Source organism: Petromyzon marinus, chromosome 1 (genome assembly GCF_048934315.1).
Source record: "Petromyzon marinus isolate PM22_M1 ecotype Great Lakes invasive population chromosome 1, UKy_Petmar_22M1.pri1.0, whole genome shotgun sequence".
Classification (NCBI taxonomy): domain Eukaryota; kingdom Metazoa; phylum Chordata; class Hyperoartia; order Petromyzontiformes; family Petromyzontidae; genus Petromyzon; species Petromyzon marinus.
Window position 1 is genome coordinate 35,060,399 of NC_133667.1, and position 23,984 is coordinate 35,084,382.

The 23,984-nt window shown below is 52.2% G+C and overlaps 1 protein-coding gene across 3 annotated transcripts in view; it reads left to right on the forward strand.

Annotated features, from left to right (window-relative positions):
* TMEM266 (transmembrane protein 266) overlaps positions 1 to 23,984 on the forward strand; it is a 255,880-nt gene that overhangs the window by 133,783 nt on the left and 98,113 nt on the right. The window lies entirely within an intron of this gene.

Here is a 23,984-nt window from a genome sequence, read left to right on the forward strand (position 1 = left end):
GCTGGCTCGCAAGTAGGGTTGACGGCTGGCACAGAGACGGAGCTTTGAGTTGTGTGGTGCAACCAACGTACGAATTAACGTGCCTGTAAAATGGAGTTCATCCTGTATTGTTGCAGTACAGCAAGTAGGGTTGACGGCTGGCACAGAGACGGAGCTTTGAGTTGTGTGGTGCAACCAACGTACGAATTAACGTGCCTGTAAAATGGAGTTCATCCTGTATTGTTGCAGTACAGCAAGTAGGGTTGGCGGCTGGCACAGAGATGGAGCATTGAGTTGCGTGACAGACCCAATCTACTAATTCACCTGCCTATAAATAGAGTTCATACATTATGCAGTACAGTTCGTAGGTTTTGGGTTTTGGGCTTGTCTCTTCAGCATTTGCATAATATGTCCTCGCTGGTGAGTGTTCTCCTGGCTCTTGGGTTTCCTCCCACACAGAGCAGAAATACTCAACACCATTGTCTTAATATTCAAAGCCAGACTTCATAAACAGAATATATTATCGATACCCAGTGAACGTAGCTGACACATATTTACAAAGTTTTTTTTATTTCGAAAAATATGTGAATGTGTTTAAGTAATAAAAAAAAAAAATTCTTCGCCCTTGTTGATTCGGGTCAAATTCGTTAAAATGGACACAAGGGCTGGGTATAATGATGATTTGATCATGATCCAATGCGACTAATGTAAGCATTTTCAGTATATTTCACGGATATACTTTCCACCTGCTCTGTCGTGGCTGGCGACCCAGAAAATGATTCCTCTCCAAGGCACACATCATCCACAATGCCTCTCGCTATGTCAGTGGCCACTGCTAAGTCACCTTGCCACCCGCTCCAGTCTGCCAGAAACCCGGAAAATACTCTGTGTGAAATTAAGCCCCCCTATTATTATTATTTACCTTGCTTTGGGTTTTATTTGCTGCCTTATTTTATTGTACCTTCTGGGAGCTCCCCCATCACTGAGCACTGAGCTCCGTTATTAGGCGAGAGGCAGCCGCCACGGGGTCTCGACACGCTCCCGCGACCCAGCTGCTGCCGCGAAGACCGTGTTTTATGGGTCCCCCTAGGCAGGGCTTAATTCTTCACTGAATGTATTCCGGGCCGCCAGTGAGACTGGCGTAAGCGGCACGTGACGAGTAGTGGCCACAGCCGTTGCGAGAGGTAAACCAACTAACTTTCTATTTTTATTTTACCAGGTAAGGCCCACTGAGCTGTATAGCGCTTTTTTTTCTTCCCAAAAACGACCTGGCTATCACAAATGATAGCCCAACGAAGTGGCTTATCGTCACGTGGAAAGTTTTAGCGGTCTAGTACTCTAAACGCACGTTGATGATTAATGTAAAAAAAACGGAGGACGTGCAAACTCCAAATATACAGGCGTCAGGGTCGCGCTTGAACCCACGACCTCCTGTATACGAGATGAAGCAGTTAACATCTTGCCACCGTAAACATCTCGCCAACACATGATGGATGTGGTGTGCCCGGGTGTGGAAACATTTTCCGGGTTTGCGGCCAGAACAGTCCGGGCTAAAGTTAAGGTCCCGCACCCAACAACCCCTGCAATAATTCATGAACGTGCCCAGACCCCAGGCAACTAAAGCCAACCAGAGACTTGGACAGGCCAACCGCATCGTGTGTTGAGGAGGCCTTCATCCAGCAGTAGATGGATCATGGCTGATGATGGTCACCCCTGTCAACCCACGTGGGTTCAGAGTGGAGTGGTGCTGTCGCTTCACCCCGTATTCTAAATACGGGGGCACGGAAGCAACATTATTGCATTAACATTACAACACATTTTTTTCTTCCAAAGACAAAATAAAGCAATAAAATACGAAACAAATTATAGCAAGCAACAAGAGAAATATATATAACGGATCCAACCTTGGACCCAATGCAGTAAAGCACGTGTCATTATTTTCCCAGGAAGGCCGACTCAGCACTCTGTGGCCAAGTTAATGAGGAGCAACTCTTACTTTAATCCCCGTCTGTGGATCACTCTTTGCACCTTGGCAGCATCGTTAGGTGGCTGCCCTGTGCATCTGGGTCAACCCTATACCTGGCATAGCCAGCACGAGCACCAGCTGTTGCTGCTGCTGTGCGCCGTGGGGAGTGGTGGTGCAGTGGTTTGCACAAAGACCCCGAAGCAGCTTAGAACCACGAAGAAGAAGCTCAAGGGGCTCAAATATCGTGGAATCATTACGGGTGGACCAAATATCCGCTGTAATTCAAATTCCCAATCAACATTCAAACGTGAATATCGCATCTCTCCTCTCGCTCTTGCAACTCTCTTCTCCCGCCTCGACGAATATTTCGTCGACATTTCTCTCCGCCGCGCTGCAGCACTGTCTCGTGTCCATGTCGCTTCTGTCGGCCCACGAGGAGTTTATGAATCGGAAGAGGGATCTGGCGTCACCATTGGGTTCGCGCACTGGCCCCCTGTACCCGGCAGCTCGGGTTCAATCCCCCCGGTCATGGCTAACGTCAGTGGCGAGCGGAATCAGAAAACAGGGTCCCGGGCCTCTCATAGGTCGACTCAGCCGTACATGAGTGCATGGTGCAGTGAGTGATAAAGCAGTGACGTTGGGGAGACAAAGGTGGCCAAGCGCGCTGATGGTCACACCTCTTGTGCGCCATACTGTGCGCCCTACTGCCCTTAATGTGCGCTTGCTAACGGCACTGGCTTCAGCAGCCTCTTGAGGCCGCATGCCATGTGTTTGTCAGATCACTTTTAGTCACTGCAGACCGGGCTATTACTTTTTATGATTACTTCCATTGGCGAAAATAATAATTACAAACGATTCCAATAATCGAAACAAATTAGGGGCGAGGGGGGGGTTAATGTTCGTGACTTGGGCAAATGTGAGACCAGCATGAGCAGCAGGAGCAGCAGCAGGAGCAGCAGCAGCAGCAGCAGCAGCCAGTGCACACCGATTATAGAATCGGAACCAGAATATTGTTTTTATCCTGGAGGAATCCGATGAGCTATAAAGCTCTTTTTCACAGATGTCCAGTCGAGGCACGGGGGGTCAGATCGGTACTACAACAACAACAACACGGTACAAAAAAAACACGATCGTGGTGCAACGTGCATGAAAAGGTAAACAAATCAACCAAAACACAAACGCAACAAAACCATCCCCATCGTGCCAGCGACGAGACCACGTTCCATGACGGTAGTACACCGTGGGGGAGGGGGGGGGGGACGCGTCCACCCCGCGTCCCCCGTGAACCTCCTCGCAATCAGCGACCGGACGCCGATTTGCGAAGTCGCCCATCGCGAATCCCCGCGTGCCCCCCCCCCCTTGCCCCCACCCCCACCGACGCGCTTGCGGTTGCTGCGCCGGTGCCAGCCCGACGAGGAGGAGGAGGAGACGAAGTGGGGGGTGGGGGGGGGAGCAAAGGGAGAGCACCACCAAGAAGACCGACGACACCTCCACCGTTGTCAGGGTCACGGCGGATACCGGGGATTGTCCGTGATCAGGTGGTGCCAGGGGGGAAGGGGGGGCACGGGGGGGGGGCAGCCGAGGGCAGATTGAAGTCGGCCGGTGCGGGGAGCGAGAGACCGGCGCAGCGCTGCCACCACCGCCACCACCACCACGACCACCGGGACAGAAGTTTCCGCCGGGCTCCCTGCTGCCACGTTTGTGTTCGTGCGACTCGTTACATATTCATTGTTTGAAAGCGACGGAGGCTGTAACCTCCCCGCCCACCCTCACCCATCACCACCCTTCGCCTCGCCTCGCTCCATTCGCGGTGATTAATTTCGTGTTTCTGATTGCGCAGATCGAGAGCTCGCCACAGCAGCAGCAGCTGCAGCTGCTGCAGGTTTAATCCCTACGAGGGCTGACCCCGGCGAGTCCGTCCTTTCGCATATCCAATCACCTCCGCCGGGATTTCCTCCCCCCCCCACCTCCTTCTTCTTCTTCCCGTGACCTTTAACACCCGGTGTGTGCTTCCAATCAATTGGAAAAGCAGCTCTGATAGGTTTACACTAATCTATGCCGCGTGTGCGGGGTGGATATAAGAAGGAAAAAATCAGACGGGCGCGCTGTTAAATAAAAGATGCCGCGGTGGGTCGCGGTGATTTCGCACGGTCGGGGGTTGTTGTGTTTTTTCCTCCCCCCCCTTCCCGTGTCGAGACTCGCGTTGTGCGCGCTCTGCGGAGCGTAGCGGTAGCGATGATCGTTGTCACGATTGTGGCTACGATGATCGTAATTTATATGGACAAACATGGTTTTCGTTTTATTAGGCTTCTGGATAACAATTGACATTGTTCAACAAGCTGTATCCAATTTTCTCTCACGTGCAACTTTTTAGAACGACGTTTTTTTGTTGTTGTTCTAAATGCCTTAATTTACAGAGTAGATACAACTCCTGATGATTTTGGTAATCGAGTGGAGGAACATTTACAACTTTAACTCTCCAAGAACCCCTCCATGGATTCACCATTATCAACTGCACCCCGATTGTCACACTCTACTCCCCTCCACGGACTCTTCTGCCTCTCCCCTCTCATCTCACTCCACTCCCCACCACGCACTCTCCCACCTCTCATCTCACTCCACTCCCCACCACGCACTCTCCCACCTCTCATCTCACTCCACTCCCCACCACACACTCGGCGCGTCAGCAACCGATGCGTTCTGTCAAATCTTCTAATAATCCTTCGCTGCGTGGGAAGTCGCTGATTCCCCACTCTGCCGCCCCCACAGTCTTGAACTCCCTTACCCCCGCTGTCCGTGCTGTCGACGCCCTGTCCCCATACAAGTCCATGCTCGGGACTTTGCTCTTCTCTGCCCGTGGTTGCCTCTCCCTCTCTCTCCGTCAATAGCGATGCCTATTGCGTCTGGGCAGTACCTTTAGACGTGGTCACCCGTGGACTGCTACGTGAATCCACATTGCATCGCACGTCGCATTGACGATGCTGACGACAGTGATGATGATGATGTGAACGTGGAAGAGGAAGCCCATCGCAGAAGGCCCTGGGCCACCGCCCTGCGGGATAGCGTTTTCTTTGTGACCTCCCTGGTGAGGAGGCGACCTTTGTGTGCGGGGGGGGGGGGGGTCCATCCAGGGTGGGGTGAAGGGGCACTAATAATCTGCCGGGACTCATCTGTCACCCAGCCACTGGGGTTGCTTGGGGGGGGGGGGGGGGGCATGCCGACAACGACCTTCGCGTGGCGAACGCAGACAACAGACAAAGATCACCCGTGTAGCCTCTTAACAGGCTGTCGAGGCAAGTGCTGTTAGCGATTAGCGCCAATCAAGGTCGGCAAAGGCACACGAGGGGAAGGGTGGCCGACTCCACTCTTCGCCTCCCCCGGTGACGATGTTTTACACATCGCACCACGTGCCGATTTCAGGATGAGTCGACCTAGAGGTCCGGTTCAAATATCCGTAACCGATGTTGGCCTTGAGCTGGAATTCAACTCGCGTCAGAGGATGTGTACCGCAGTGTGCTAATCGCTGCAACACTGCTCCCCCAACACACAGACATGCGCGCTCACACGACACGTGTTTGCCTTTTTTGCCTAACATAACAATAATCTAACAACAAAGGAACATTTTTTAAAAATGTTAATACGTTGCCTTATGCAAGCAAAGGTAATGCACGTCAATCCATGAAAGGATGCCATCACCTCGTGTGCTGCCGCAAGCATGAGAGATGAACTGTTGTATCATTGCGAGTCCGTCAGAGATGACGACAGCGTGGGTAAGCTATCATCCAGCAGTGGATAGACCATTTCAGTGGATGATCGTAATGATTAAAACAAGCTTCGGCATTGTTCAAATAATGATTCGAGTGTCTAAATAAACCGCGCCGCGTTTTTTTAAGTGGGTTAGCGGCCACCTAATTCCATTGTGAAATGCATGAGAGTTTGTCTCCTTATGGGAAGGGGGTGAAAGGATGTGCAATGCATGGGGGGGGGGTCATATTTTGTAATCCTTTGCTCGCGAGCCAGAGGCATTCAGTCGGTTAGCTGCGGAATTGTTTTCGCGGAGGCCATTGACTTGGTTGAACTTTTGGAAATTAGTTTAGCGGCAAAGAAGGCTGGGAGGGAATTGCTTTATGTCTGTCCGCTTTAAAACCGTCTTAACGGCCGGACTTCTTCCTAAATTGAGTTTAAGCTGAAGAAGCTGTCGGACAGAGAAGTGCATTTCATGATGTGATTTAGGACCATCTAATCACGTTAGCGAGTACGGCTCTGGCCCGAGATGCCCGCATCATTACGGCGGAATTTCCCAGTGACATTAATTTTTGCAGCCGCAAAGCTATGGACTCATTCTTCTATCCAGGTGCGCGCAGGTCGGCCTGAATGACCAGCGTTAGCTGTAGGGCACTCAGCGATGAGACGTAAGGTTTTGTTCTTCGGGGGCTACTATTATGCCAACAGGTTTAGTGAGGACGGGATAATCTCCTGGTGACCCGCGAGACCTGGCAAGCTTTGAATCATCTGCGTTGGTGCAGATGGCATGTGTAAAATACAACTGTATGCGGATGAGTTGTAAACATTTAATATTTTTTTTCGAACGTGAATGATGTGAGTTTAAGCGTATGGCTCACCAAGTATAAGAGCCTGGCTTACTCTCAGATGACTGGGCGTTGAAAGTTCCGGGCAAGGTCCAAACAACGCACACTCCCCTCGACACCCCCCCCGTTCCCCGATATTCCCGTCATCATCTAACTCATCGTTATCTTGGTCGTAATGATGATGCAAAAAAATGTGTTTGAGTTATTAGTGGGTGGAAACCCGAGAGAGTCCACAACACTTAAGAGAGACTGGCGTGGTGAGGTATAGTCAAGTAAACCACACGTGACTGACTCTCAGCATGGGCAAGCCAGTATCCAGAAATAGTTTAATAAGGGGCTGTACATTCATTGCAGAGTTTAAAAAAAAAGCAACGCCTGCTTCGCATACACGTCTTTCCGCATAAAAAAAAGTTTTATTTTACACATCCTATCAGCCACACGGCCTTCTGGGAGTTCATAATTTCAGCAGCATTGGCTCAACACAAGTACACTTTGGACTGATTTCGACATTCAACGTCTCGTCAGCGGAGTCAGGCTTGCTTGAACGAACCGATGTGTGGGCGAGGACCCCCCCCCCTCTCTCTTAGGTACGGGTTCCGAGTTCGATGCAAAACCCCAAAGCGGCAACGACACCAAAACAAGTTCTCCCTTTGCTTTTGGAGCTGTCCGTGGTACGCGTGTTGAACTTCTTTCACATCGTACGTAGCCAATCATGCTAGTCGGAGTGTGTGTCGGGGGGGGGGGGGCATGATAACAAACTAGACACAATAATCAGCTATAAAGACGTGTGCTTGTTCCCGACATCGGGAACCAAGGCACCCACCCCCCCCACCCGTGACTGCCCAAGAGGCCGCAGCGACCCCTCACCGATTTACACCTCAGGCGTGTTTTTGCGACTCGCCTGCGCGCTGTTGCGCATTGGCGGCTATGCCCCCCCCCGGCTACTCCGGAGGAGTTCCACGCCTTACGCACAGCTCAAATGTTAAGGACTCACCCCCTGCGGTGATTGCACATTTGGGCTCTCGATTACAAGAGACGCCGCAAATATTTCGAGTTCCACGCCCCCCTCCCCCTTTCCTCCTCCTCCCGGGAAAAAAATCCGGCCGCTTCAAATGTTTTTGGCCATTCCGTGGAGTTTCGCATCTCCCGCGTTTACGTTTTGCAGCGGGAAGGCGCCAAGACGGCGTGCGTCCGCCGAACGCCGCGCATCGCGCCCTTGGTCACTCGGTTCCGTTTGTCGCCCGCGGTGATGTTTGCAAAGCGTTGCCTGTGTTGAGGTGCGCACCTGTGGCTGTCCGGAACGCTCTTCCTTCCGATGTAAGGAAGCTACTGGAGTAATGGACTTTAAAATCATCTAGATTGACAACTCATCTATTTAAAACTGCTTTTTGTGTTTAGATTGTTGTCCTTCCACCCCGCTCCCTCCCCGCGCACCCGCGGTTGGCTACGTACGGTATGAAAGAAGTTCAACATACACACGTTACGTCCGCGTGCGTCAATTCTGTTGTGCGTTGCAAAATAAATTTGTGTGTATGTGTACGTGTATGTGCTCGTTAACAGCACTTTCCCCAATTGCTTAGAACAAGGCTAATTGACTACCAGAGGCTCCAAACTCGAATGTTTGGAATTTGTGCTTTCGAGTTTAAACTCAGAGAAGGATTCCATGACCTTTAAAAGCTCTGCTCCAAAATGAGAGAATATCGGGTTATAATAATGACAACAACACCCTCAATTTGCCCAGCAAAGCCACAGCGCGTCTCAAGACTCTTTGTCAGTGGGGGGTCCTGCATTGGAATATTATGCCAATTCAATTCACGAGCCTCTGGCTTTGTGCGTGGAAACTCCTCCCTCACCCCCTCCACCCCCGGTTGACACCCAGTACTGTCACATCCTGATCACCTCACGGCGCCACAACCTACAACAACGGGGTGGTCACTCATCCAAGTATTTAACCAGGTTCCCACAAATCCTACACTTAGCTTCAGCGATCTGACGAGACCGAGGCAGACGGCGCCCGGGATGTTCGGGTCACAGCGCTCAACCCCCTGCACCTGTCGCGGGGCCGAGGTGTTCCGCCCCAACGTGCATTCGCGCGGAGAGAGACTGGGAGATAGACTGGGAGAGAGACTGGGAGCGAGACTGGGAGAGAGACTTGGGAGAGAGACTTGGGAGAGAGACTTGGGATAGAGACTGGGAGAGCCTGGGAGAGAGCCTGTGAGAGAGACTGGGAGAGAGACTGGGAGAGAGCCTGGGAGAGAGACTGGGAGAGAGACTGGGAGAGAGTCTGGGAGAGGGCCTGGGAGAGAGACTGAGAGAGAGACTGGGAGAGAGACTGGGAGAGGGACTTGAGAGAGAGTGGGAGAGAGACTGGGAGAGCCTGGGAGAGAGACGGGGAGAGAGACTGGGAGAGAGACTTGGGAGAGAGACTGGGAGAGAGACTGGGAGATACACTGGGAGAGAGACTGGGAGAGAGAGACTGGGAGAGAGAGACTGGGAGAGAGACTTGGGAGAGAGACTTGGGAGAGAGACTGGGAGAGAGACTGGGAGAGAGACTGGGAGAGAGCAGTCCTTGAGCTGCGACGCACAAAATCGCGGTCAACGAAACGCCCCCGGCCGACCTCTGTCCACCGTACGTGCGGTGGCTTTCCCCTTGTTGCCGCCGGTGTATTATCGCGGAAAGTGATTTTTTGTTAATTTAGAAACGTTAATTCGAATATTCGTTATTTATGGCGTGGAGCGGCTTTAAACCGTGGCACGAGCAGGTAATCGTGACGGTAATGCGCTCCGTTATGATTTAGTGGGGGGAAAACCGCGAGGTCTTTACGGGTTTCCACGTGTTAAACAAAAACATTTCCACGGAAATCAATAATCTGTTCAATGATATGGCGATGTTTATAACCGCGCCATTATTTTAAATTGAACGCGCAGACGAGGGGGTGGGGGTGGTGGTTGGTGGTGGTTGGTGGTGGGGGGGGGGGTGTTAAAGATGCGCGATTAATCATAGCCGAGGTCTTGCGACAACGGAGCGGCCACGGCGCTTGTGCGTCGCCGCCGTTGTCACGGGAGAGCGAGCGGCGTTTGGAGGGCACGTCGAGCCGCTCGCGAGCTTTCCCCGCGAAGCGCTCCCGGCCTGAAGCGAGCTGAGAGCTGTTCCACGAGAATTGGATCGTTTTCGTGCGAGAAACAAGGAGAGAAAATTCGAAAAGAGAAAAAAAACGGAGCTTGCGCTCGACCGTGTCCGAGAGAATCTGGCCCCTGTGGCTCGGAGGCAGAGGGAGCGGCTCGCCACCAGAAAGGTTACGGATATCAGTTCAGATCCTGTTGTGAGGTTCACTCGGCCCATCGCTCTTCCGGGGGGGAGGGGGAGGGGTCTATACTGTTTAGCACCACCTTGTAGTGGTTGTCCTATAGATCCACTCGCACCCGCCATAATAATGTGGAATTTCCGCCACTGGGCTCAGGGCTGTAAACGTGAAATGAGCACGGCTCTTGTTATTTTGCGTCGTGGGATATGGTGCAGAATGTATCCTTTCTGCTCTTTATAATGTACCGTGCACTTTGCTTACATCGGCGGAATGGTGGCGCAGTGGTGAGGGCACTGTATTATAAACCCGATGTTCTGTGGCGTAATATACAAACTGGTCTCACCCCTTCCCCGCCCCACCTACACTTTCACTCACCCACACTGATCACTGCGGTGAAGTATGGTGAAACAATCTAGCATGACCGACTGCAGCGTAGGGAGGAGTTCTTCATCCGAAGGGGTCAAACAGCATGCTCGTCAAGGAGCATGATCACGTGAACTCTGGTCATCATCCTCGCAGTCGCTTTTGGCTGGCCATCGAACAAAGACGGTCAACCGCATCGCGCGCGTTTGGAATGCGCCACTGCGGCCGTCTGGAACGCTCTTCCTTCCGATATTCCGAAGCCGCTGGAGCTATGCACTTGTAAATCTGGATGGACAAACTCGTTTCCTTGGAACAAATTTTTGCGTTCAGTTCGTTGTCCTGCCTCCCGCACCTCCGACTAGCGCGGGTCGGCTACGTACGGCGCTATTCGGAATGCAACATGCGCGCGCGCCTCAGCATGCCCACGTACAATTTGACGCGCACGTCGAAAACAAAAAGTTCCGCCAACGAAATCATCGACTTTCCCTAATGAGCGACTCGCGAGCGCAAATCCGCGCGCGCGAGCCCCGGGCCCGGCCCGGAGGCGGCCGCTGTTCGCTTGCCCCCCCCCCCCCCTACACCGTCGCTGGGGAGGAGAGAGCCTCTTAATAACCCCGGCTTCCTCAACCTTTTGTCGACTTGAGGACACCCTCACAGGTGCTATCAAAATGTCGCGGACCTTTGACACGGCCACAAAATGAAAAATTTAACATTTCAAGGTGGGGGGAGGGGTGGGTCCTGCTTCATTCATGTGCCCCCCCCCCGCCCCCGCTTAACCCCCCACCGCCAACCCCCGCGGCCCCCCGCCGCCCCCTCCTCAGGAAGGAATCCCCACGCTCCCTCTTTGACTCGGTGGTCCTGCTGGCTAAGCCACCCGCTTGTCACACGAAGGCAAATTTGGCAGAGTAATTTCTCGAGCGGCAGGGAGTTGCTGTATTTCTCCTCGGGAAAGTCCGTCCCTTTGATGCCTGAGGCCCGACATCGCAAACGGAAGCGAAGGGGTAATTACCGCACAGAGTTTGGCTGAAGAAAGGGAGATGAGAAGAGAGGGAGGGAGGGAGCGAGGGGATGGGGTGGGAGTGGAGCCACGGGGGGCGGGGGGGCTTGAGGGCGTGGGGAGGAGGGGGTGCTGCAGAATAATCGCTTGGGGTGAGGGATGCCGTTTGTGTGTCCGTGCATCTTATAACCGAGAAAGTATCGATCCGATGCTTCAGCCAAATTGGCATGCTTATGCGCGGCCCCACCCTGGCTGGCCGGGCCGGGCCGGGCCGGGCTCGTTTCCAGGCCGACGCCGTGCAGGCCTCTTCGGACGGCGTTCCCTGCCGCTCTGCTCTGCGTCCGCTCTCCGCCTCGACGGCGGATGCTCTGGGATGCGGCCCTCGCACGGACACCCTTAGGGTAGTTGTCTCAGTCGGCTCGTCGTGGCGGGTCCGTGCACGCACCGCGGCCTCGGATGTGAACAATAACAATGCCTTGGATAAAATACAAAACAATGCCGACTCCTCACACGGCCAACGGCATCGCGCGTATTCTGTGTGTTTTGTAATAGTAATAATGATTATTTGTAGTCATCGCCGTCAAGTCCAGCCACTTTATATAAAGCTAGGCTGAGATCCGATTGAGACTAAAAAGGTATCTCTGTCAAGGGAGACCCGGACCACAGAGATATGCATGGGGTACATTAATACCGCTCATTATTGTTGATCTCACATCAAGTCGCGCTTGATCCACGTCTCTAAAACAAGCGTGCGCGTGTATTGATACGCGTGAAAGCATCGACAGCGAAATGATAATGTCATTTGCATCGATGGGATAGGTGACTGTTGCTGGTAGCAGCGCAAGTTGCCTTTTATGTTGTTGTTAACAAACGAACATTTTGAAGCCATTTACGTGAGATCCTCCGCGAGGTGGTGAGTCAGCAACACATTCGTCAACGTGAGAAATTGGAAGGCTCGCATTGATTCCCAATCCATTCATCCCCCGGTGCTCGCCTCCCACGCCACTGGCCCGGGCACGGCGAGGGCAGTCCTCCTCGGCAAAAAATTGCGGCGGATGAATTTTTTTATTTTTTAAACTGAGGCCCTCAATATTTCCGGCTCCAGCCCAGTGGTTTTAGAATTGGAAATGGAAAGTGGGGGTAAATTTGAATTCAGTTGCCTGTACGCCAAGAGCTGTCTAAGTTCCACCCCCCCCCCCCCACTCCTCACCCACCGCCCCCCTCTCTGTTTCTTTCTCCCAGACTATTTCTGTGAGAATCGCCTTTCTGCCTTTTCGCTTTTTTTCCCTCTGCGTAGGACGGCCGTTGTCGATTGTATTTTATTTATGTAGTCTCTGTCGCTCGGCGAAGTTGTGTAGGCCCGTTGAACTTCGCGAGCACGTGGTTATCCCCGGTGTGTCGACGTTCAGCGGCATTGTGCGGGCCAGCTAGGGGCCTGCGAGGCGAGCCTCCTGGACTAAATCAGTGGTCCCCTGCCAACGAGTTCGGCTTAACCCTAGCGGGCGAGTGTGTCCTCTGTCGGTCGGTGAGATGATCGGTCGATGATTTAACTATGTAACGTTAGCTATTTTTTTTTACCAGGTAAGGCCCATTAGATATTTTCAGAAGCGACCTGGCTATCACAAATGATAGCTCAACGAAGTGACTGATCATGATGTGGAACTTTATAGCAGCCAAATACTCTACGCGCATGGTTCTAAATGTGGAGGGAAAAAGCAGAGGACTCGGAGAAAAATCCACGTGACCACGGGGTGAGAGAGAGAGACACGCAAACTTCAAATATACATGCATCAGGGTTCCGGATCGTACTCATGACCTCCTGTATACCAGTCGAGGTAGTTAACATCTCGCCACCACGATGATTGGTAACGATACTGCTCTCTGCTTGACTCAGCTGTGGTGACAGTAAGATGGCCCGACTGGCTTCCAGGAGTTTTGGTGTTCGGCGTACCGGAAAGCGGTGTACCCACTGAGTGGGGAGCATGCATGAGCTCGAACGATGAAGCCCCAGGTGTACACGTTCAACAAACTTGACTCAAATCAATGTACGTCTATTAGGATATTTGAAAAAAACCAACGATTTTTGTTGCAGACTGACTTGGTCAGCATTGTTCATTTTTTTGCGTAACAGAGAGACGTTGATTTTTGGGGCGTACGTGTGATTATCTGAAGCGAAAGAGTCGTGTCGCTCGTCACGATGCGTGGTTGCTGCTCAGCGACAGAGCAACAGAACATCTCCCCGCACTGGCTCTGAGGACGGCTGTGCGACTACAGACCATGCACACATTACTCCAGTTTCTTCCCAGATGGCAAACAGCTCCTAAATGGCAGTGGCCAACATCCCAATGTAGCAGGGCCCTCCTGAAAAACAGCCTTGAGGACTGGAAGCGAAACCGGTCAGGTTTATTTTGCTTCTTCCAAAAAGTATTTTTTGTCATTTTTTTTGTTCACCTATTTCATCCTGACCGTGCCGTCGGCGTCTCAGCGAGACAAAGACTCCTTTCGGATCTCTCACACAGCAGCGCGAGCCTTCATGTTAGAGAACAGCCCACAGAAGTGGACATCACGGAGCTACCTCTGAGATCCCTTCAAGAGGCCTGTCAGGTTTTTGACCCCCCCCCCCCCACTGCCCCCGTCTAAGGCCGGGCGCCTGCATTCTCCTTGAGGGCTCGCGAAGCGAACGTTAACGGTAAACAAAAGTAATTGAGCAAAACATTTCGCGTTTATTTCGTATTTTTTTTAGGGGGAGCACGTGCGCCTTAATCCATGCCCCATTATTCAGGCGGCTTTCGGGCAATTTCTGAGTGCGCGGGAGAAAACGCTAGGGGCTGCAGAAACCTGCGTAGGCAACAAGGTTTCTCGATACCAAAAAAAACCCTTCACGGCTCAGCAGGACTTTCATGCACGCAGGGCGGTGCTCTGTGCTATTGCACCTCGTTGAAAGTTGCCCCCCTCGCTTAAAATACAGCCGGCGGGAGCCGCTCAATAAAAACATAAAAAGTTTAAAGCGTTACGTTATTAGCAAGAGGCTGGGTTACTTGTTGTACAACTGGCCTCGAGATGCGTCCCTCTTTAGATTGAATGAGTTTTTTTTTACTTGTGGATACTCGTCTTAAAGTATTGAAATCAATGTCGGATAATACGGCTTAGCGGGGAGCATTGTTTCATTTTTTAAAATAATTATTTCCATGTAAGATGCATGGCATTCTGGCACGTAAGCGTTACATTGGCATATTGAATATCATTTGAGTCTATCGATGCAGTGTCGGCGCAATATGAGACGCACCACCAATGTGGATTTATTTTTCCCTTAAGATTTAAACGCACACATGTGTTGACCAGCTGTTAAATATGAATTGCAAAGGTATAGTCTAGCAAATACGTCGATTCAACTATTAAAGATAAATTCTCAAGCTCATGATACGTACATAGAATCGTATGTGTGAGGCTTTGTTTTTTTTAAAGAACGTAATCATAGATTCACATGACCTCTCAAGCTACTATTGGCCACTAGATTAACGATAACGTAAAAAATACACTTCTCGGATCAAACGATGACCCTGAAGCGTGACGATTCGTCGACTCGTCGGGTGATTGTGGGGGAGCTGGTAATCGCTGTACCTCTAGGAGATGGGGTAACAATACAGCAGGTGAGATAGGGTATCGATAGAGCGGGTGAGATGGGGGAAGGAATTTGCAACCGTAGTAACTGTTGGCCACTGTGAAGAGTCTCGGGTTTCGATTTAAACGGAAGAAAGATACGTGATATCCACTCATCGGTGGGAGGAAGCTCCAGACAATGGGAACATGAGAGGAGAAGGAGCAACCTCCCTCCGCCATCACCCCCTCCCCACTGCACCGCTGAGCCAGGGTCACGTGGTTGCGCGTCGAGAGGAGGCGCCGGTCGCCCGAGCGGCGAGCGTGAGGATGGAGAGAGGCGCGGGGGTGGGGAGACGGCTCGCGGGATGCACGTAGCCGTGATAATTACGGTATCTGCGTATCAATAGATAATTACGGTATATGCGTATCAATAGAACATAGGTTGCGCCTAAGTGGCCGTCTTGCCCCACTGCTATCTGCTGCCGATGGCGGCCGCGCGTGCGAGCGGATGGAGGAGCGAGCGAGCGAGACGCTCCGTCGCCCTCCTCTGCCGCCGAGGGATATTTCGCTTCGCCCTCTCCGTGCCGCGGGTCTCCGTCTCAAGGCCGCCTGGTAGCGCCACTATGGGGGTCCTGTCTCCACTGAAAGCCCAGCCAAAAACCCCGCCGCGACACCCTTTATTTACGCTTGATATATTGTTTTTTTTTTAATATCGCAATTCCCTGCGCTCTAATTGAAATGTAAATCAATTTCCCAATTAAAGAATCCTTTTAAAAAGTTTCCACGCGCATTTTGCGGGATTTGTGCCGAGATGCAGACGTTTGCTGTCCAAGAGCTTATTGGACGGCCGATGATTGCTGTCGGCTGCCGGGCCTTGCCCAGCGCCTCCTCCGTGACTTTTGGGCATGGGGTCTTCAAACTCGAAATAGAACAAACAAAACTAGAAACTAAAACGAGTTTTTTATTTTACCACGCAATGTCCACTGAGCTATACAGCTCTTTTGTCAGAAGTGACCTGGCCTCGCATGATAGCTCAACGAAGTGGCTTATGATCACGTGGAAGTGTGTAGCGGCCAAATACTCTAAAAGCGTGATGTTGATTCTAAATGTGGAATACCGGAGGACACGGAGAAAAACGGGGGAGTACGTGCAAACTCCAAATCTACAGGCGTCAGGTCGGGATCGAACCTACGACCTCCTGTATGCCAGGCGAGGTAGTTAACATCTCAAGAAGATAAAACTAAAATTCGAATTCGGTAAAAACAAAAAAAAACACTCGCAATATTTCAAGGAGCCGCAATGCACGCGGATACGAGACGGTGATCCCTTGATCATAAACGTCACGAAGCGAGTCCTTCGAGAGCCAGCATGCCGACTCCTGCTCTGGAGGGGGGGGGGGACGATGTTGACCTGGGGACAGTGCAGCACCTGCCGGAGGCCTTCTCCCTCTGTGTGTCATTCTCGCCAGACTCTTTCAAGCGGCGTTTAATGACATCGCGCTCGATTCTCACGGCACGCGCACGGGATTGTGCATCCAACGATCAACTCGCTTGCGATTGTATTGCACTCTGCTAATTGTACGCCAATGCAAGTGAACGAACGGAGGTTGTTGCACTGCGATCTCAACCCGGCCTAGCTGAGTTTGATTCCTGGCCAGGGCTAACATCGGTGACGAGTGACCATCCGAACCGCCGCATTTTTTTCACAACCGACACAGAACGGCACGGTGAAGCATGAGGACAAGGATGCCTTCATTCAGCAATTGACAAAACGCCGTAAATTATTATAATTGTCATAAACGTGATGAATAGAAATAAATACATTGTTACGTGCCTATTCAGTTGCTCTGTTAGAATGGGGAGGATTGTCAGTTATTTGTTGGATTTGGTTGGGTTCATGGTTGGTTAGTCAGACCAAGAGGGTTGATGGATGGATGGGTTGATAATCGTCCAGTCCGTGACATTGCCGGATTGTATGGGTTTTCTCCTTCGTTGTAAATGCGTGGACGATTCTGTCACTCTGTTGGGCTGGCCGGCTGGGCTAGCCAGTTGGGCGAGTTGATTTGGCTAGTCAGTCAGTTTGGCCGATTGACTTGGTAAGTCAGTTTGGTTCGGTCGGATCGTTCGAGTCGGTCTACCTATTTGGGTTCACCGGGCATTGGGTCGTACAGAGCAGCGCACGTCGCTAGGACGGTGAGTGAGATCACTGATCCGTGTTCCCACGCTGCAGCTGGCCTCACACAGGCCACCGCTGGCCCGGCACAGGCCCAGCTGTGCCTGGCTGCCCGCACGGCGAGTGCCGCCGTGCGGGCTCAACATTTGTGGTCTTCGCCACCAGCTCGCGCCGCTTGTTCGCGAGACCATCGCCTATTCCAGGCTCCCGTCCCCCGCCCCCCGCTCCCTCCACCGGCAAAACCGAAACAGCTCCTCTCAAAATCGCGCAACTCCCAGGTCGCGCGCGGCTGCCTTGCGCGCACACGCGAACGAGTAGTCGTTTGTCTTTGGCACAGGGTGGTTCGCCGCTCGCTGCAGATTTCCGTATTTCAAAGCTGGACCACACTTCACGCCGTGCTGCCGCGAGAGGGCGCGAGTGTAAATATGAAATGGGTTGGTTAAAAGGGGGGACCGGTGAATATTTGGAGGATAACAAAAAAAGGAAAAAAACTAAATTAGCGAGCGCTTTTGCGCGGTAATGTCCGTGAAGCGTAACCGAAACAAGACGTGAGCGTGAGGCCGCAGCCTGATGGGACGATTGGTTTACACGACACGGTTTGAGATTTTGACATTTCATTAAACGGTGCCTCGTCGTGGTGGCAGCAGAAGGGCAGAAGGATGCAATCACTCTTGTCCTTCTCCTCCTTCTCCTCCTTCCTTGCCCATCCCCTCCTCCTTCTCCATCTCCTTCCCCATCTCCTCCTCGTTGTCCTACTCCTCCCATCTGATTCACGAGAGGCGCGTGCTTTCAGCTATCACCCAGAATCTTTAACCGTCTCCTCTCATAAATAAATATAAATCCACCCCCCACCCACCACCACCCCGCACCCCACTGCCTCCTGGACATCTGTGAAAAAAAGCTTTATAGCTCATCGGATTCCTCCAGTATAAATACATATTCAGATTTTGCTTCTGCCTCTGTCCACCCAGCAGTGTGATTGGGTGCATCACCGTCAGATCGGCAGGTCGCGTGTGGTGGGGTCAAATCTGGGTACTCCCACCACTACCGAGGAAGAGTAGGCCAAGTACGAGGGTTTCCTCGTGCCCTACAGGTCTCACGGGGGTTATTTTGCAATGCTTCACCATGCTGGTCACTGCGGGTTGGTGAAGGCGGGGGCGAAGCATAGAAGTACGTCACGATATTAATCGCGCGTTGCGCTGCCCTCTGCTGAGCCACCGCGTGGCATCGCCCCACGGCCACCTACGACGACACGGCGCGTGGTGGTCACTGCTGCCCATCCGATCGTTATCCGGGCTCAAACCTGCTTAGCTTCCCGAGATCTGACGAGACCGGGCCGCGTTCCGGCTTGGCCACCGTCCTACTCCACACGTCACCAAGGTGTGCGGGAAAGTAATCTTCGAACCCTGGGTCGCGAGAACAACAGCGCAGCAGACGTGCGAACAAATGGTGAAAACAGCGGCGCAAAAGGCGGTGTTCGTTTGGTGGCGGGCGGGCGAGCTTCTGCGAGGCCAAGGGACAGCGTAGAGGAGAGAAATTGGTGGAGACAGAGGAGAGGTGGGATGAAGGAGAGAGGTGTGGGTGGGGGGTGGGTGAGAGAGAGGGGCCGTCCCTTGAACATTGACCCGTCAGGTTCATCTGTCTTCGTGTGGCTGATCGATGCCAAGACGCAGCATTCCTCAATCCATCACGCCTTGTGCGCGGCTCCGAGTGCCACTGCGTGCTGCAAACTCTGCCTTTTCAATCGCCCGTGACAAGTACAGAAAGACCGACGGCCGTGTGTTGTGTGTGCGGTGGTGGTGGGGGGGGGAGTGTAGGGGGTGGGGACGGAGAGAGCGGGTGTGGTGGGGGGTGGTGACACCAAGAGGCGCAATCGATTGCAAATACACTTTGGCTCACATCAAATGGAAATTAAAGATATTGAGAGTCCGTGGCGACTGCTGTTCGGTTTTCATCAGACAGGAGTCATCGCTATCGCGGGTCCTCGGTCAAATTTGGTTCACGTCTTCGCCGGATCCAAGGTGAATGAATGGCGAACGTTGCGAGAGGAGGGTGGGGGGGTGGCTGTGAAGTTGCAGCACAGAACGATTAGGTTGGCATGGCAGCCTGCCGTTTCTCAAAAGTCTGCCACCACCCATTTCAATTTCCTCTCCGCTGAAATATAAATTTTCTCACCGGTTGTGCAGAAACCTGAATCTGTGTTTTTTGTTGTTGTTGTTGTAACAACAATAATAATCATGATTAGCCACGGTTAATCCACTGCCGAATGAAACGCCGAACCAACGCCGTGTCCACCTCTCGTGATCCCGTGACGTGCCAATCCGTCTCGCACCTACACGCGAGATGATTTCACCGCTCCATCTTTCTAGGCCGTCGCAACCTCTGGTACGCGTTCCACTAAACCCGAAATTTAGGGAGATTATTTAGCCGGGGCTCTTTCCGTGGGCGTATGTTTACGTGCAAATGGTAAACGGCGGTTATTGTTGAAATATGTTTAATGCGCACGCTGTAAGATCGTAGCGCCAGTCTCCGTGTGCAACGATATTTTGTACCGTGTGAAAAAAAATAACAAGTTTGCTTTTTTTTGCCATATGAAAAAAATAAACCGTAAAATAAATAAATATTTGCGGCGCAGGTACGATTGTTACGGCGAATGTCCCCTCATGGTAATCGGCGCGTGGAATATTCCCATTGCGACATTTCAATCCTGTAGCCGTGCCCTTACAATCTGCATAATTGAATTTTTTTCCCCGCTCTTTCCCCGGTTCAGTTGAGCATCGACCATAAATTCCATTCCGTAGGTATTTCTACGTTCACGCACGGGTGGCGTGACCGCACATTCATTAATTTATTCGCTCGCTCATTCGCTCATTCGCCGCCCGCCCGTTCATTTGAGCCGATGTAACATTTGAGATGAGAATGGGGCCGACTTGTGGGTGCGCGCGGTGGGGGGGGGGGGTACTGGCGAGGCTTCATAAATTCAGCCCCGGTTCTGTCGGGGTCGACAGCCCGGAAAAAAATTCCCACACTCAGCACACCACGTCCAGTTTACCTCGGACCACTTTGGCTCTGATAGTCGTGCCTCCTGGAGTCTGCCAGCGAGATGAAAACATCTCCACACCCGTACGGCACACCCAGTAGAACTTGTCACGATGGATGTTATTCACGCAATTATAACAATTTACGCATTTATCATGGAAAGTCACAATGCGCCTCCTCCAGTCCGCCAGCCACCCCTAACCGTACCACCCCCCCCCCCCCCCCCCCACAGCCGGCACACCACATCGAGCACACCTCTCACTCTGCCCGTGGGTACAGGTCAAGGGCCCCTTTACACCAGCCCGCCAGTAAATATTTGGGCGAGAGGTGAGGCCTTGGTGGCACCACTGGGCCCCGCCCTACGTTGGCTCGTCTCAGGGAGCTACCGTCAACGTTTCTACCGAACACAGATCACCGCACCCGGTTGTCCAGCGCAGTTGCACGGGCCTGCACACTCGATAGTCACGTCGTGAATTTCAACTGAATCTGTCCGGGTCAGTGACCCGGTTGCTCTCTACACCCCTGGGAGACCACCACTTCCAGTGTACCTCTTGCCGCTATGGCCGTGACAACTAAAGTCGTCACGTGCCATCCAGTTTTGACGTGTCCGGGAAATGTTTTTATTTTTATTGCGCGCGGTCGCTGTGGAGGGGAGAGAGAGAGAAAGAGAGCCGCCGCGCTCGGTTTTACGTTGCCGTCCCCCTTGCAGTGGACGGGCGACCTCGGAAAATGTCCCCGGCGAGAAGCTGAGCCACCCAGATGTGGCGGCTGGGAGGGACGGTCGCTGCGCGCCACGTGGCGCCGTGGCGGTGACGCGCAGGTCGAGGGAGCACGCCGGGGTCAGCGCCGATTCGGGGAGGGGGGTGGGGGAGACGTCGATTGCACCGCGGTCCCCGCCATCTCTCCAAATGCGCTACGAACCCGGTCGGCCGAGTTCGATTCCCGCTCACGGGCCACCGACACCGGTGACGATTATCTGAACCGGTCCCGGGCCTCCCCTAGGTCGACTCAGCCTCACAATGAGTACCTGGCGCTAATGTGTAAATATCGCCGCCGCTGGGGAAACAAAAGCGGCCGGGCGTGGTGTTGGCCACCCCCTCCTCCCCCTCGTGTGCCGTGCCGGCCTTCATGGGTGCTACTACCTAACAGCAATTGCCCCAACAGTCTGTTAAGGCTACACGGGGATCTTTGTCTTTGGGAGTCGGCACGTGGATTGTGCAGTACAGTACATTGCCAGAATGGGGGATGGGGTGGGGGGAAGGCATAAAATGTCCAGCTACACGTCCCTGGGTCTGGAGGCTTTGTGTCACCCCCCCCTGCCCTCCCCCATATATGGCGAGTGCGGTTTGCACGCACGCATAAGAAGGAGGCTGTGTGACCCGTGTGTGCTGCGTTGTGCAAGAGAGACTTTAGCTCACGCGAGCACGCGCCGGGGGGGGGGGGGGGGGGTGGGGGAGGATAAATAAATAATACCGCACTCTGCCAATTTCATATCCAGCGGGGGCAACTTTCACCGAGACGACATCATCAGTGTGAGGGCCGCCACCCACTTCTTGTTTTTGTCCCGATTTCTCTTTGCTTCATGGCTGTCCTTTGCTTTTAGGGGCCGTCCATAAATGACGTCACGCACCTGGGGGGGGGGGGGTCAGACATTCGTGACGAGGGGGGGGGGGTGAGAAATGTGACGTCACATCAAAATGCGCAACTTTAATTAAATATAGACAACACGTTCTACTTATATTCTGGTTCTTTCGGTAAAGTCACGTAGAAGGAAAATAATAAAATAATAACAATTGTATTTTTATTTTTTTATGTTTCCCTTCTACGTGACTTTACCGAAAGAACCAAGAATATGAATCCCTGCAGTCACGAAAGCTTTAAATCAAAACGTTCTACTTAATTAAATAGACTTTTAAATAAATGTGTTCTACAACATCAGAGTGCAGCGCCACATTAAATACGCACTACAATGACAATAGTTTAAAGCGATTTGAAGCATGTTTTATATTTTTTTGGGGGGGGGGCAGAGGTTGTGACGTCATATTTGAGGGGGGAAGGGTCTGACCTTTTTGTGACGCCGTGTAACTAGGGGGGGGGGGGTGGTCAAAAATCGTCCAAAATCGCGTGATGTCATTTATGGACGGCCGCTTATGCGATTTGCTTTTGTCACTGTGGGTGGCGCAGGTGAACTCTTGCTGGTCTCTTTGAGTTCCTCCCTGGTGTCACGGAATAAACTGCAACTCGTGTCCCTACTCTCTTGGGGCGAGACTCAACATGTTGCCAAGGACAGGGCAAAGTGGAAGGAACTCATTTGCGCCTTTATACCCCATCGGGGATTAAGCGGATTAACTAACTAACTGATTGACGTTCGTACTCAACCAGGACTGCTGACTTCAGGGTTTCCGATACAGGTTTCGGCCAGCCGTGATAAGACCGAGTTTCCAAGGGGTAGCGAGTTGATAGATTCAGCCTCATCACTGATGGACGAATACATGCGCAGCTAAATGTCAAGTTGAAATAGTTTCTTCACTTGATTACCGAATGTGTGTGGGGTTTTCTCTGTTTGTTTGATCGCTGTGCAGCCATCGCGGGGCAATGAGAAGCCGCACCATCTGGTCAGGGTAACGAGGCAATTAACGGGGACTTGAGAAATAGTTCTGAGTTGTCATCTGCCAGAAGCTGTTGTCTAATCTGTTTTTGTTTTTGTTGTTGTTGTTGCTGCACTGTTTTGCACAAGTGTACTGAATGGAAGTGGTGTTGGTTTCTTGACATGGGGCCAACATTATTGGGAGAAAGGGACAGATGATTAAACAAAGAAGAGGAAGGAATGCCAGAAAAGTAAACACGTTATTTGTCAAACTCCACACTCGGAAGAAATCCCACAACCCCCTGCAGCGAAATCTTCACTGAACCAACGCAATTAAAATGTCGACTGCAGGTGACCGCATCTCGAAGGGTTTGCCGCAGCAACAGTGGCCGTGTTCACTTCATAGCGAGCGGAGGCTTTCAGTCGCAGGCGGAGGGAGAAAGCAAAGTGTTTGGCCCTGTGCTTGAACCGGCCTACAGGGGCAAGGAGGTCAATAGCTAGAATGTCTGTGGTGGGGAGAAGGAGTTCAAGACTGTGGGAGGCACGGGTTATGTCGATACCAAGATGTTAACTACCTCGCCTGATATACAGGACGTCATGGGTTCGGTCCCGACCCTGACGCCAGTTGTATATTTGGAATTTGCGTGTCGTTCTCTCACTGTGGTCGCGTGGAATTTTTCTCCAGGTCCTCCGGTTTTTCCCTCCGCATTTAAAATCAACGTGCGTTTAGAGTATTTAGCTGCTATAAATTTCCACCATGATGATAAGCCACTTCGTTGATCAATTATTTGTGATCACCAAAGAGCTACATAGCTATATAGCTCAGTGGGACCTTACCTGATAAAATAAAAAAAAACTCGTTTATAGTTTGTATAGTTTTTTTTATTTTAATGAGCGGCACGGGCTTATAAGAAGGAGTTACAGTTTCAGACCACGGGGCCGTTGTTGGCATCGTCATTGTCATCGTAGCTTAGGCTTATCGACTGAGTTCTTCTCGTGTGGCCAGACCACTCCCATCACGCTGGCTCGCAGTACGAATGGCATCACGATCATTGGCCGAACCGTGCGTGGAATTGGTGGGGGGGGAAGGAGCGGGTGCGGGGAGCTGGAGGGTGAGTGGAGGGCAGGGCGGGGGGGTAGTGGAGCGTGCGGGTGACGGAAAGCAGGCGACTGTTCAACTGACACAGCCCGCGGAGAGGAAGGCATTGGCAGACGTAAGCGTGGACCGGAGCACGTTTGCCTGATGTCAGAATCAAATTGACGAGTGCATTGTTTAAAAATATATATAAATTATTCGGACTCTTTCCTATATTAGTCTACGAACACGTGCAGCCCTTTGTGAATCCACCGCTGGGTGAGGGCTGCACCGCACTGTTGCGGATAGCGC